Source organism: Xyrauchen texanus, chromosome 3 (genome assembly GCF_025860055.1).
Source record: "Xyrauchen texanus isolate HMW12.3.18 chromosome 3, RBS_HiC_50CHRs, whole genome shotgun sequence".
In the NCBI taxonomy this organism is placed as follows: Eukaryota; Metazoa; Chordata; class Actinopteri; order Cypriniformes; family Catostomidae; genus Xyrauchen; species Xyrauchen texanus.
In genome coordinates, this window is record NC_068278.1 from 25,939,439 (window position 1) to 25,952,143 (window position 12,705).

At 40.4% G+C, this 12,705-nt stretch overlaps 1 protein-coding gene across 3 annotated transcripts in view; it reads left to right on the forward strand.

Moving 5' to 3' along the window:
- The first annotated feature begins 1,232 nt into the window (after nucleotides 1–1,232).
- Nucleotides 1,233–12,705, forward strand: part of LOC127622787 (disabled homolog 2-like) — a 55,589-nt gene continuing 44,116 nt past the window's right edge. Inside the window, exon 1 of one of the 3 annotated variants that reach the window (XM_052096878.1) lies at nucleotides 1,233–5,689. The gene's annotated coding sequence lies outside the window, so the exon portion shown is untranslated. Of the gene's footprint in view, nucleotides 5,690–8,003; nucleotides 8,194–10,161; nucleotides 10,347–12,705 lie in introns of those variants that run through there. The other 2 variants (XM_052096887.1, XM_052096884.1) reach the window with 2 other exon arrangements.

The window sequence follows — 12,705 nt, forward strand, 5'->3', positions numbered from 1 at the left end:
CACACATCCATCCGCCTAATGGGACAGAGGGCAATTTTGTATGTTCATAACATGATAAAATGTGCCGCTCACAGTTGGGAAGCGGTTCTGTGTAATGTGAGGCTTTGAAGTTGGAAAGCCCTTTATTGAAAAGTGTGAACGTCTCATGCATGTGCAACGCACTCTGTAATTCATTACAAGATATTATGTGCCGCTCACCATTGGGAAATGGTGGGCTTTGAAGTGGGGAAGCCCTTTTTTAAAAAACAGTGAGCGTCTCGTGCGAGCGCTGTTCTCTTCTTTTACAATCTGTGTGTGTTCATACATGATATAATGTGTCGCTCTCCATTGGGAAGCAGTTGTGATTAATGTGAGACACTGAAAACAACATTTTGAACAACAATATTCCTTTCCCGACAAACAGCAGTGGGGAAGAGGGGAACAGTATTGTGTGTCAGGATTTTCCCTTCTCCGCGGGCTTCCGCTGAGGCAGCTGCTTTCGTTTGGGTCAGGGCTTGTATGGTTTTCCCAGCGGCTCAGTGACGACAATTGGCGGCGCTGAGGCAGCTGGTGTGGGGTTTTTAGCCGAGCGCTGGACCGAACCGGTTGCGATGAAGTGCTGCTCCATTTTGGCATAAAATGTCTCAAAGGAGATTGAGGGGCTCGCGGGGTGTGTGCCGGTGTTCTGGCATGTGGACCACCTCAAATTCATCCTTATGGAACACTTACACAACGACATTTAAAAAGACGCGAACACATAAGAAATATATTTATATTTCACCAAAAAATACAATAAACAATTGCTTTGTAAGGATACACAACACCTGCCGAAGCGTTGTGGGGAATCAGGATGCTGAAGCGGCCCGTTCATCAGCCAAGCATCAAGCAGCAAGGCAGAGTGATGTTCGCTGGAGCTCTGCAGGGGAGCGGAGAGTCTTCTCGTTGCCATGAAGATTCCGCCCGCTGACACGTGTAGTCGACGGCGAAGCAGTAGAGGGCTTAGATGACTGTTGAATTGCTGTCTTGAAGGAAGAAAATTCTGAGGACTGGTGTTTGTGCGTCTGTTTTTATAGCGGACAGGGCTCAAACGCCATAGCCAATATTAGAATATTGGCATTATTTTAGAGAGGTTTCAACAAGGTTGTGTGGAAATGCATAAGCACGCAATTTCAAGTGTACTGAGTCGTATGGTAGCTGCCATTGTTTGGCAGTAGAATAATTTGAGGACAGTGACGTAATGTACATATTTCCAATATTTTATTATGTAAAAATCTTTATTACACCTCAAATGACAAATTTATATTAATGTTAATATTAATAAGTAAATCCTCACACTCATTCTCTGGAATGGCTCGGGTATGCCATTCACAGGTTATACGGACAACGCACCACTGATTCATACAAATACAGTAATGTAGCGTATTTAGGGGTTTCAATGAAAGTTCGCTAACTTGTTGATTTAGTAGTGTTGTGTTATGTTATTATCTTAGCTGTACTGCCTTTACAATATGGCGTCAGCAGGTTGCCCATGCGTGGTAAATTGCACCGGAAGGGTCTGTTTAGGACTTTGTAGCCATAGCAACCAACACCAGTGATTGGTGATCTGGGTCAACACTAACAGTTTAATCGATGCCTATGGACGTCAGCATGTGTACATTACCATTATTTGTAAGGGAAACAGCATGTGTGATTTCTACATTACTATGTAAGGAAATTTATAATGGAATCAGTCGCGCTTGACAACGGTTATAATTTAGATAAATGACAAATAACTAGATTATTTGTCTGAATAAAATTCTACACCATTAAAATCATAATACAAAGTCTCGTTGTATCAGATCACAATTTCTACAGTAGGGAATTAGCTTTAATAAGAGAATTATGATTATTTATCTTATTGGAGTAATATTATTCTCATGGCTTATTGACAATAATATTACACATATAGGTATAGCTTTGAAGTGAAATCTTTTAGAAACATGGGTGAGATTATTTGTCAAAATATACCACGGTCAAAATATCTTTAAAAGGAAAACATGAATAATTAATCTTAACTCGTTATAATTCATTATGAACATTTGGATCGGTTAATAGAATTAACTTGAGGTAGCTGAATTAACATTACTATCAATTTATCTGTTCGTCCAGCGAACACTCAGTATTGATCATCTATCAATTCTCAGAAAGGATATTTTCCATGACCACACAAAAATAACTCTTCCTTAGCATGAAGCTGAGCTCGAATCGTTAAATTTACATTCATTTACAAGCAGACCAGAATCAACTCGCAAGAATGTACACAAAAGATTATTTAACTAAAATAATTACACATAACTAATCTAAACAAAGACATACACACAAATCACTCATACATGGGAAAGGGAAAAATTACATTAAATCGGAACAGACTAAGGGGAATTAAGTTATGAAAAGAGTCACTTAGCCATCTGAGGGAACCATCCATTTCTTAATTTAAAAGCACCTTTGTTACAAAGGGTGTTCGCTGTCCCGTTCCGTTCCCATTCGGCCCGTTTCGCAGTTCTCCCGATGGCCAGTCCATCCCTGATCGGCCCCAAATTGCGTTGGCCCACTGGGAAAATGCCCTGTATGCCAGATTACCAGTCCAGCCATGGCTTGATGGTTCATTTGGTCGATGGTGTTGTACATGGCTTGAGGTGTTGAGGCCTGCCGGCCTCGGACCGGATTGTCCCGGTCCCACACGAACAGCAGCAGAGAGTCAGGGGAAAGAGCCAAGGGAAAAGAGAGACAGTAAGAGGTGGGACATGTCTTTTAACTTCTGCTGGAGGTCCCTCCTCTCGAGTCTGGCTTGACCAATGAGAAAGGTGCAATTTCCAAGCGGACAACATTCCTTTGTTTGGAAGCTGACTCATTTGTATGATTGGGGTTAGTTTAAGCCCCTTTATGCTCTGATTAATATAGCAAGCATACAATGCATGCTGTCAAAATTATACATATATACCATTGTGCAGGATGTCACACAAGGATTAATTTGGTAGGAACATGATACTAAATAATTTTACATTAGCTGGTAGTCCTGTCATAAGTCATGCATAAAACATTATACAGTACAAAACAAAAACACTTTATAAGACAGTAATGATCCTATACACAATGTCCTGGGGATACACATGTGAAATTATAGACAGTTTGTCTATAATTTAATGAAGAAATGTCTGTCATTCTGGGCTTTGAGTCCATTTCTTATGGGGGAAAGATTGCTCTGGCATGCAGCAGATAACTTCCCTTGCTTGGAATGTCACTGGGGGTCCACTCTTTGCTGGTCCAGTAGCAGCAAAGACAGTGTTAAGGCTTGATAATGATCAGTGGGGAAGCAAACATAACGGAGTCGGCTTGGGCCTATTTGGACCTTTGCTTGTTACAGCCTTGAGATATCTGTTGGTTTATTCATTAAATAATGAATAATTGTTTGTCTGATTGGTCCAGATGCTACAGTAAATACTATATTACGTTGATTTTCTGAGCAACAAGTGAATTATCATTATTCCATATGCATATACAAATCATACAGTACATATTTTACATGACATTATTTACATTTAACATTGCTATTTGAAAAAATAACATGAAAGTAAACTATAGCAAATACAACACATGAACAGAATGATATGACTATTGTCATTTTGGTGTAGTTTTGAAATTATGTAAATTGTGTTATTATTGTGTTATTAATTTATAGTTTACTAATTTTAAACCATGACATGCACTATACATATGTAATATTGACATTACATTCATGATGTTAGCCAGAGAGGAACGGCCCCCACAGTGAGTCTGGTTTCTCCAAAGGTTATTTTTCTCCCATTAACCAACATCTTATGGAGTTTTGTGTTCCTTGCCACAGTCGCCTTCGGCTTGCTCATTGAGGTTATTAATACAATTATTATTTAATTACTTATTTTTATACACGTATAACAATCATATTTTAACTAATTACACAATGTTGACTCATCGACATTGTAGACATTACAGTTTTATCGTCTGTTAATGCCTGATCTTCTGTAAAGCTGATTTGAAATGATGTGTGTTGTGAAAGGCGCTATACAAATCAAATTGACTTGACTTGTTATTCAGTGCCTGAGAAAATATTGAAATGTATCTTATGCGTAGATTATGTGTTGAGTGTGTCTCAATTTGTGCTTGACAGCCAGTTGCATCTCATTAAATTTTAGTGTGAAATTAAGGAATTCTGTTCTAGATTTGTCCTGATTTATTGATTTATCTCTTTGATATATGGAAAATAAAACATCAAAATATATATTATTTTATTATTTTGTATTGAAGATATTTTGAAATTGTTAAACTATCTGGGCATTTTGTAGGTCCAGTTTTGATAGATACGTGACGGGTCTCTAAAGACCTGAATATGTAAGATTTGTTTGGTAAATTCCGTACATTTAAGGGTTAAGTCGTTTAAAATTCAGTATTTAATATAGTTGTCAAAACAATATTTTTGTCCTGACTGACTGGAGTCTGTTCAAATACTGTGCAAGGATCATGAACTGCCAAAGGAAGTACTGATGCTGTAACCATAAACTAGCATTTATTTTCAGTGAGGTACATGTTGTTCATTCTAAAAACTGACGTCAGGGAACAGAAAACATTCCCTCCAGCAGAAGCAGCAGCAGTGCCCTCTTTAGGGCCATGATTGTAGAAGTTCCCTGGCCTGAGGTTTTATGAGATGAGGGAGTAAAAAAAATAACATGAAATTTAAATACAGCAAAACAAATAACGAACAAAATGAACAACTCAGCATAAGGATTAAATTAATCTACATTCCCCACAGTGTTTCCAATATCATGGTTTCAAACAATGTTCTCTCAAACTGCATAGGCCTACAGCAAAACCTGGACTAACAATAATGTAGATTTAACTTTCATCGTCAATCAAATGGAATACTGAAAAAACAAACTGCCTCTCTCTCACACACACACATGCACATGCTGAGTTAATCTAAAGCATTGGCTACAAATGATCCACAAATCCAAGATATATAATACTTAAAATCAAGAGAATGTAGCATTTTCTTGTTTGAGAAGGCTCAAACAATTCAAACTGTGAAATTGTGCAATGTAGCTATAACTTGTTGATGGTAAGAATTTCCTAATTTCTGTGACTGGAAACAGCAGTGGAAGGTTATGTGGTCATGTCTTGGTACGATTGCGACGATTTGTCACATAGAAAAAGTGCTCAAACGAGCAAAAAATATTATAATGATCGGAGCTAGAGGGAATCAGCATAAATTATGACAAATGCATAACGCAATAAAGCGAACTATGAATTAGCCTTCTGAGAAATTGGTGCAATGCAACATTCATTGAATGATGATGCGTCAGGGAATGTCGAGAAGACGCAAGAGAGCATCATAGTCTGGTCCTCAGAGGGTTCAAATTTCACTTTGAGGGGGAGTTACCGAATCTGCAGTAACATCAGAGCGCACTGCGCAGCAAAGCTGCCACCATCCCGGGTAGAAGACCATATACAGTCAAGCTCTTTTACATACATCCAGGGAATAACAGCCTTTATTGCCAACACCTCAAACACACATACCGGGAATAATACCGGTGACGCGTCGACTCTATCTCGGCTTTTTTCTCTCTGCTCGTTCGGCAAAAGGCTCAGGAGTAGGCTATGCACGGTCCAGGTTCCGCTACATATATGCTATCTGAAGGTGAGTGTAACATTTTCCCATTAATTAAATGTAGCCCGAATTTCAGTCGTCAGAACATTTGGTAGCTATCTCCACCGACCATTGAAATACATGTCTCGTGCGGTAAAATGAATTTCAACAAACTGATAAACGAACTGGAGAAAAAAAAAAGAGGTTGAGGATTTATTAAAAAAAACAAAAAAACAACTCTGGTATGTTTCTTTTTAGGAGCTCGTTGTTAGGTCCGTTATGTTGACTGTATCTTTCGCAATGCCGTTTAGGTATTTACAGATTTCCCGAATCTAAACTCAAAATATCCCCACAGCTGGCAGATGTGCGATGGGTTTGAAGGTTTTATACAGTAGGTTAGGTTACATGTTGCATGTTGTTGAATTTTCGATTTAAGATGAGCTGAAATATGTGCATTTACCGGCATTTCTGTCGTCCATATATTCTTGCCTTTTCAGACATTTACAGGTATTCCTGATCTAGTTTCACAGATCTTTACATTTTATGTTTGTGTAGTCCAATCTCAGATCTCAGTATTTAGAGTATGTAAATAGAACCTGTTGATAAGAAACGGTTCCCTTTGAAATCAGTGTGGAAAATTGACAGTAACAGGCTGGTGGTCTGATCTAAATTCACAGATGTTTGCATTCATCACCAATCTTCTACGAAAAGAGTTCATTATGACAAAAGAGTAAAAGGCTATATGGGTAGCATATAGCAATCTAGTAGGAAAGGCCTAGAGCAGTTGTAACACTTTTTGCTTTTTTGCTGTACTGCATAAATACTGACCCCTATAATCATGCCTTTATTTGTCTACTAACAAAATAAATGTCAAAAACATATACATATTTCCTTTTTTTCCATAATTAGTGTGACAACAAGGAGCATTACAACTGTCCTTGTGCCTGGAACGGTTGTAACACTAATTTGTAATGTTCTAAATTAGATATTAGGCCTTCAGTTAAGTGAAATATACTGACACATTTTATACTCTGTGATTGAATGCTTGCATCTAATGCTTCCTTGCTTACGTAGCAATTCTAACACATCAGCTGGAACTCCTCTCTCGGTTTTCCTAACCCTAATACAAGGCATCCTGTGACATTCACACATATGCAAACAAGCAAAAATGCACATTTACAATCATAAACCTACTTAACAAAATCATTTCAACTGCATAATGTACTCGGTCTGCCCTATTGCATAAAGCAAGTCTTGCAATAGCATTGGGTGTTACTTAATAATCTTACTCAGGATTTTTGAAGGTTTTGACATTATCAGTTTGAAGGGACCCAGGACTGCTCAGAGCACCATATCTTCATAGTCTGAAGTTCGACTAGATTTCTTAAATGTTTACTGTCCAATTTGAATTTTGTAACCTTTTGGCAGTCATGGACATTAGCTTTTGTATTTTGCCATTCGAGGTGCATCATCTGGAACATTGTACTCCACAAATTCAGTTTTTCAGCAGAACCACAGGAGACTATTTCAGGTCTTATGTGTGTAACAACCTTAAATAATATGGTGCATTAGTGGGACAAAAAGGACATAGGGCTTCAGCTGTGCTGTTTTAAAGGGCACATGAGCCTTGGTGACTCAGTTTACTTTTGGTCCCAGGTATGTTTTTAGTTCAAGGGAATGTATGTCATTAAGTCCTGGTTGATCTTAATGGCAGAGCATGATGTGGAAATGGAAAGATGTCAAGTGTGAGAACTGCTAGAGTAGAGTGAGAGTGAGAAGACAACTGAAGAAAATGAGAAAGATTTCACTGACTTAAACTGTAAGACCTAAAGTTTATACCTTTCCCTATTGCTCCACCATCCCCCATAGTAATTTTAGAAGAGGAAATGCCACAGTAAATACATTCCTTTTCCTCACACAAAGCTGGTAATGTTGAAAGTGTAACACTTTTATAGTGAGTTTACTTCCAAAAGTTTAAAAACTTGAAACCTGAAGTTATTAGAAACATTGGTGCAAAATGTCTTTGTCCCTCACATTGGACATGGACACATTCATTCAATCACTGAAAAAGGGAAATGTGCTTCTGCTGAAATATGTGTAAACGACTTTACCAAGGACAAAGAGCCAACACTGAGTTTAACCATTTAAAAACTTGAATTACCATTTCAAAAAATTATGCTGTGTATGATTCAGTTCAAGACGTTCATTTTTCATCTTATGGTACAATGTGGTGCAGTTTTATTGGAACCAGATGTTGGCACTCAACTTAGTTTAGAAGGAAAGACAAAGGGGAAACTATCTAAATCTTTTGATTCCAGCACCTCCCTTATTCTCTCTTAATAACAAGAATACCATATTTCAGTGGAGAAAGTAAACAGAGAGAGAAACAAAGGCAACTCTCCTTTACTTGGTTCTTAATAAGTGTCTTCTCCACTATAACTCTGCTGTCTTTTCCTACCGCTGTGGCATTTTATAAGACAAAAGGGACTGCTATTGTATTTCACTGTAGACAGATGTAGGTCAGTGGAATTTCACTGTGGTGGCCACATGCTGAGGTAAGTGACCTTTGCTCCAAGTGTTTATTTGTACTGCACTTTCCCCTCCTAAAAATGAATAAAATTAGGATTTTTCCTTTATTTCAAGAAAGTGGTTTCGAACCAGATGTGGAACAATTGTTGTGTGCATGATCTACTAGGATAACACTTGACCTGTGCACCTCTAAAGAACAAAAACATGGATGGGCTTTAAAACACACAGCTTTGCTTAATTTAAAGAACATTAACTTGTGAGTCTCTTCTCTGGTACATCAGGTTCAAATTTCTGCATGGTACCCAAGTGACAAATGCATTGAGTTCTTGCTCATTCACTTTCATTGTATGGAAAGGGGGAAAAAAGATGCTATGAAAGTAAATGGTGACTGAGGCTAACATTCTGCCTAGCATCTTCTTTTGTTTTCACTGAAATAAAAAAGTAATGTTGATTTGGAACAACATGAGGGTGATAAAAGGATGACAGAAATTTGAAAGGTGAATCCCTTTAACCTCGTGCGACCCCACCTCCACATGCGTGGACATTGTAATTTGGCTTCGCTATACGCAATGCATAATTTAAATGAATTTCTGACTGAAGACTGTTCACAACACACTAGACTGTCATTTAAGAGTAAAAGTTTTGGCACACCGAGTCACATGACACAACAACATGATGTCGATTTCCATGAAGTGCTTCAATGGGCACAGAGCCAAAAAAAGTGTCTCTGGTAAGAAATGTCTTTAAGTTTTTTTTATTGAAACCTGTTTGGGTGTAAAGAGTAGCATCTCTAAAGAGTTTCGTTTGATATTCCACTATAAAAATTCATAAAATATTTGTGCGCCGGTACGCTGATAAATACGATGTCCACATAAACGGATTTTGGGACATTTTTCCCTCAAAAGTAGAAAAAACATGAATAACTTTCAACATTAACACATCTGTGGGTTATTTCCCTTAATTTTAATATAGATTTGTTTATATTTTATTTTGTTATCACTGTACAATATGGTTCTATTCATTAACTTTAGTAAATGCATTCCTAGATTCACTGTGCATTTTCACATTGAGAATAAATGGGTTCACCCAAAAGCTGAAAAATGTTGCTTTCAGAGGCTTTATACGTGGAGATAGGATGAAAAAAAGTAGCATTTCGAACTGTTTTGAGACCAGTGCAGACAGGAAGAACACTAGAGGTTAAGTCATTTACTAAATAGGGAGCATGGGATCATCCTATAGCTCTCTGGGCAGCTAAGTTCATTCACTATTAAAATCCAACCAAAATGTCCAACCATTGCTTGATATTATTTACAATTTCACAACTTAGTCCCACTGTCTACATATGTGGACAACTATTTTCTCTAGAAAAAAACATATTTTTGCATATTTAGGTGCTACTTGTTTCAAATCAAAAAGGGAAATGGAAAATGGACACAACAGTCACGCTCAGGTCTAGGAGGTTAATATACGGTGTCCGTCCCTCACCCTATCAGACCATTGAAAGGTTGACATCTCCTAGCCCAACTATTCTTGATCTGGACAGGACATTTGGAAATAATCATGTCAATGTGCTGCTTACCCATTAAGACCTTTAGTCTTTCCTGAAAAACCTTTCTTTAAACTTTTATTTAGAGGTTCACAAATTTCATAATTTAATACTCTGTAAATACACTGTGTCCAAGATTACAGAACACAGAAATTCTTAGTTTGTTGGTTCAGTAGTTATTGAGTAATCATGTGTGTTTTTCAACAGTTTGTCCTTGTAATTTCAGTAAATGTTGAACCAAACAGCTTATATGGAGGCCACCTACCTCGATCAGAATTATTGTGTGAAGAGAGGATTTGCATTTTCTCAGTATTTTATGAAGTGTTTGTTGTGTCACTACTAGATGAACCCAGCTGTTATGATGATATGATTAACAGAAGTGTTATGGGTTAGACTTTGTACACCAGGCATTCCAATACTTTTTCACAGGTCTGGAACCCCTGTATGACCACACAAGCAGAGTGCTAAAATTATAGTTTACTGCAATCCTGAAATGTTTTTACTCATTTAAAAATCGACTTATCATGGGAGCCTATGCTGAGAAGATTAAATATGTAATGATTTCCTGTGAGATAGGATTGCGTTTACCTGCATATTACAACAGAAAACAACTCCCAGAGACTTTAACAGAGGGTATGGTTTTCCTCTTCTTCTGTGTTATTAGAGAAGTGACAAACTAGCTGGTATAGTACTGTAGTACACTGCATTGTAGCAATTTACCATTCAAGTATTCAATTGGAATTTGGTAGCACAGCTTGTATTGTTTTTTGTTTGTTTGTTTTTTGCTTGAGTTAATTACTTCTGCTTGTGTTATTCTCATTTGTGAGTCGCTTGGATAAAATTGAATAAACATAAATGTAGTAAAAAAATATATATTTTTGCCTTTGAAGTTTAATTGTGTTTTATATAATATTTTAGAACTATTTTGAACTGGTTTGTCATTTTACTTATTGGGCTGATTATCCGGCCAAAATTAAAGTTCCCCTACTGTCGCTCTCTCCACGTTGTGTCAGAGAAGCGACACTAGGGGTCTCTCGAGTGCCGATATTCACCTCTGGACTATGAAAAAAGGCCAATGAGAGTTGGCAACCAGTATTTGCATGTCCCGCCCCCGGACATACGGGTATTTAAGCGGCGCAAATATGGGAGTTCATTCAGAAAAATTCTTCAGAGCCGATGGTCGTGCATGCAGTCTGCTGCGAGTTACACACCAAGTTCCTGTTTAATCCTCTGACGCTCTGCATGCTGTTGGATCTGACGGCGCACAACAGCGGCTTTCTCATTCGTGCACGGCTGTGCATTCTTGCCCCTGGGCGCTTCGACAGCGCAGACAATTCGAAAGAGTTATTCTAAAAGAGCAAAACACAGCGGCGTTGAACGTCCTTCTCAGGACGCGTCTTTTTGTGTAGTTTCTGGATGCGTTGATTCTCCCCACCTCTGAGGGCCATAAAAACTGCCTTGCATTCCTGGGTTGCGATCACACGCAGGTAGCGTTTTTATGAATGGTCTATGTTTTCAGTACGAGAACATAGCCATGACAGCATTGCGGTCGTAGGCTTTTTCTTGTAGTGAGAAAAAGCCACTTCAGCCGCCCCCCGCGCCTCGCCTCCTTCCTACGGGATTGAGGCAGGCGCCGCGGGCGATGAAAGCGATCTGGGGACAGTGACTGGCTCCGTTTCGCTGGGCGAACCCCCTCGAAACCCCCCGCCTCCCCGGCACGCTTGCTTGTTTCCGTCCGAGCTCGGGATGAGCATTCTCTCCAATGGGTTATGTTTTCAGTGTGAGAACATAACCGCGGCAGCGTTGCGATCTCTGCTTTCTCTTGTAGTGAGAGAGAGCCATTTGGCTCTGGGGAGAATAACGGGACGCTTTCGCCGGGTAAATCCCCTCGAAAACCTCCCGCCTCCCCGGCACGCTTGCCTGCTTCCCCCGAGCTTGAGATTAGTGCGGTCCGCTTAACAGCCTACCGTCCGGTCCCTCGAGCTCCCCGGCATTGGATGATGACATCACCGCTGCATCGGAGAGCGTAACAGCGGCGCCGAATGCGGATAACTCGCCTGGGCCGCCACCTTCGGGTCCCCGCCCAGTCTGAGCCTGACGCAAGAAGGTCCGCTATGCTTCCCCGGGCTTAATTGGTTCCTTGGGCATGTGCTCCGCTCACAGCCGCGCCCCCCCGGATTCCTTCCCGGATGTGCATGACGAGCTGAGCAAGCCCAGCTTCCTCGCTCCTCCGCTCTCGCAACCCTCGGTGGTAGAACGGTCCCAGACCGCTCCCCCCTGCACGCCATGGCCCCCTCCTGCAAGTCCACCGGGCCAGGGCACTTCAAATCTGCACTTGGGTGGTCCTGTTCTTGACGTGCTGCAGGAACTGCACTCAAACAGGCGATGGCCACTCCGTGGTCCAGAAACGCAACGATAGACAGGCAGTACGGGAGGCAGACAAAGCACGCTTTCTCAAACGCCCCCGTCTCCCAGCTCCGTCCATTCGGCGACACCACTTGACGACTTCACCCAGCAGTCCTCAGTGGTGAAGAAACAGACGAAGGCTATTTTCAAGCAAAAAAAAAAAAAAAAAAAGAGCATCCTGCCCTGCCGCAAACCTGCCGCCAGGGGCCATGCCCTGTCTGCTCGCCGAGGGCGTCCTCCTGCGGCTTTCTGTTCCGCACCGCTGCGGAGCCCCGCCGGGTACGTCTAAAAAACCTGTCCCCTTGGTGAGTTTTCACTGCCCAACCTGTCACGCTGGCTGCACCGGACCATTCGACTCGGTTACGCAATTCAGTTTGCCAGGTCTCCGCCCCCCTTCGTGGGCGTAAATTTTTCCGCAGTACACAGCGAACATGCCCACTCCCTGCACAAAGAAATCGCCTCCCTTCTATTAAAGGACACGATAGAGCCTGTCCCTCCAACCAAAACGAAGAAGGGTTTCTACAGCCCTTACTTCGTTGTACCCAAGAAAGGCAGCGGCTTACGACCGATCTTGGACCTGTGAGTT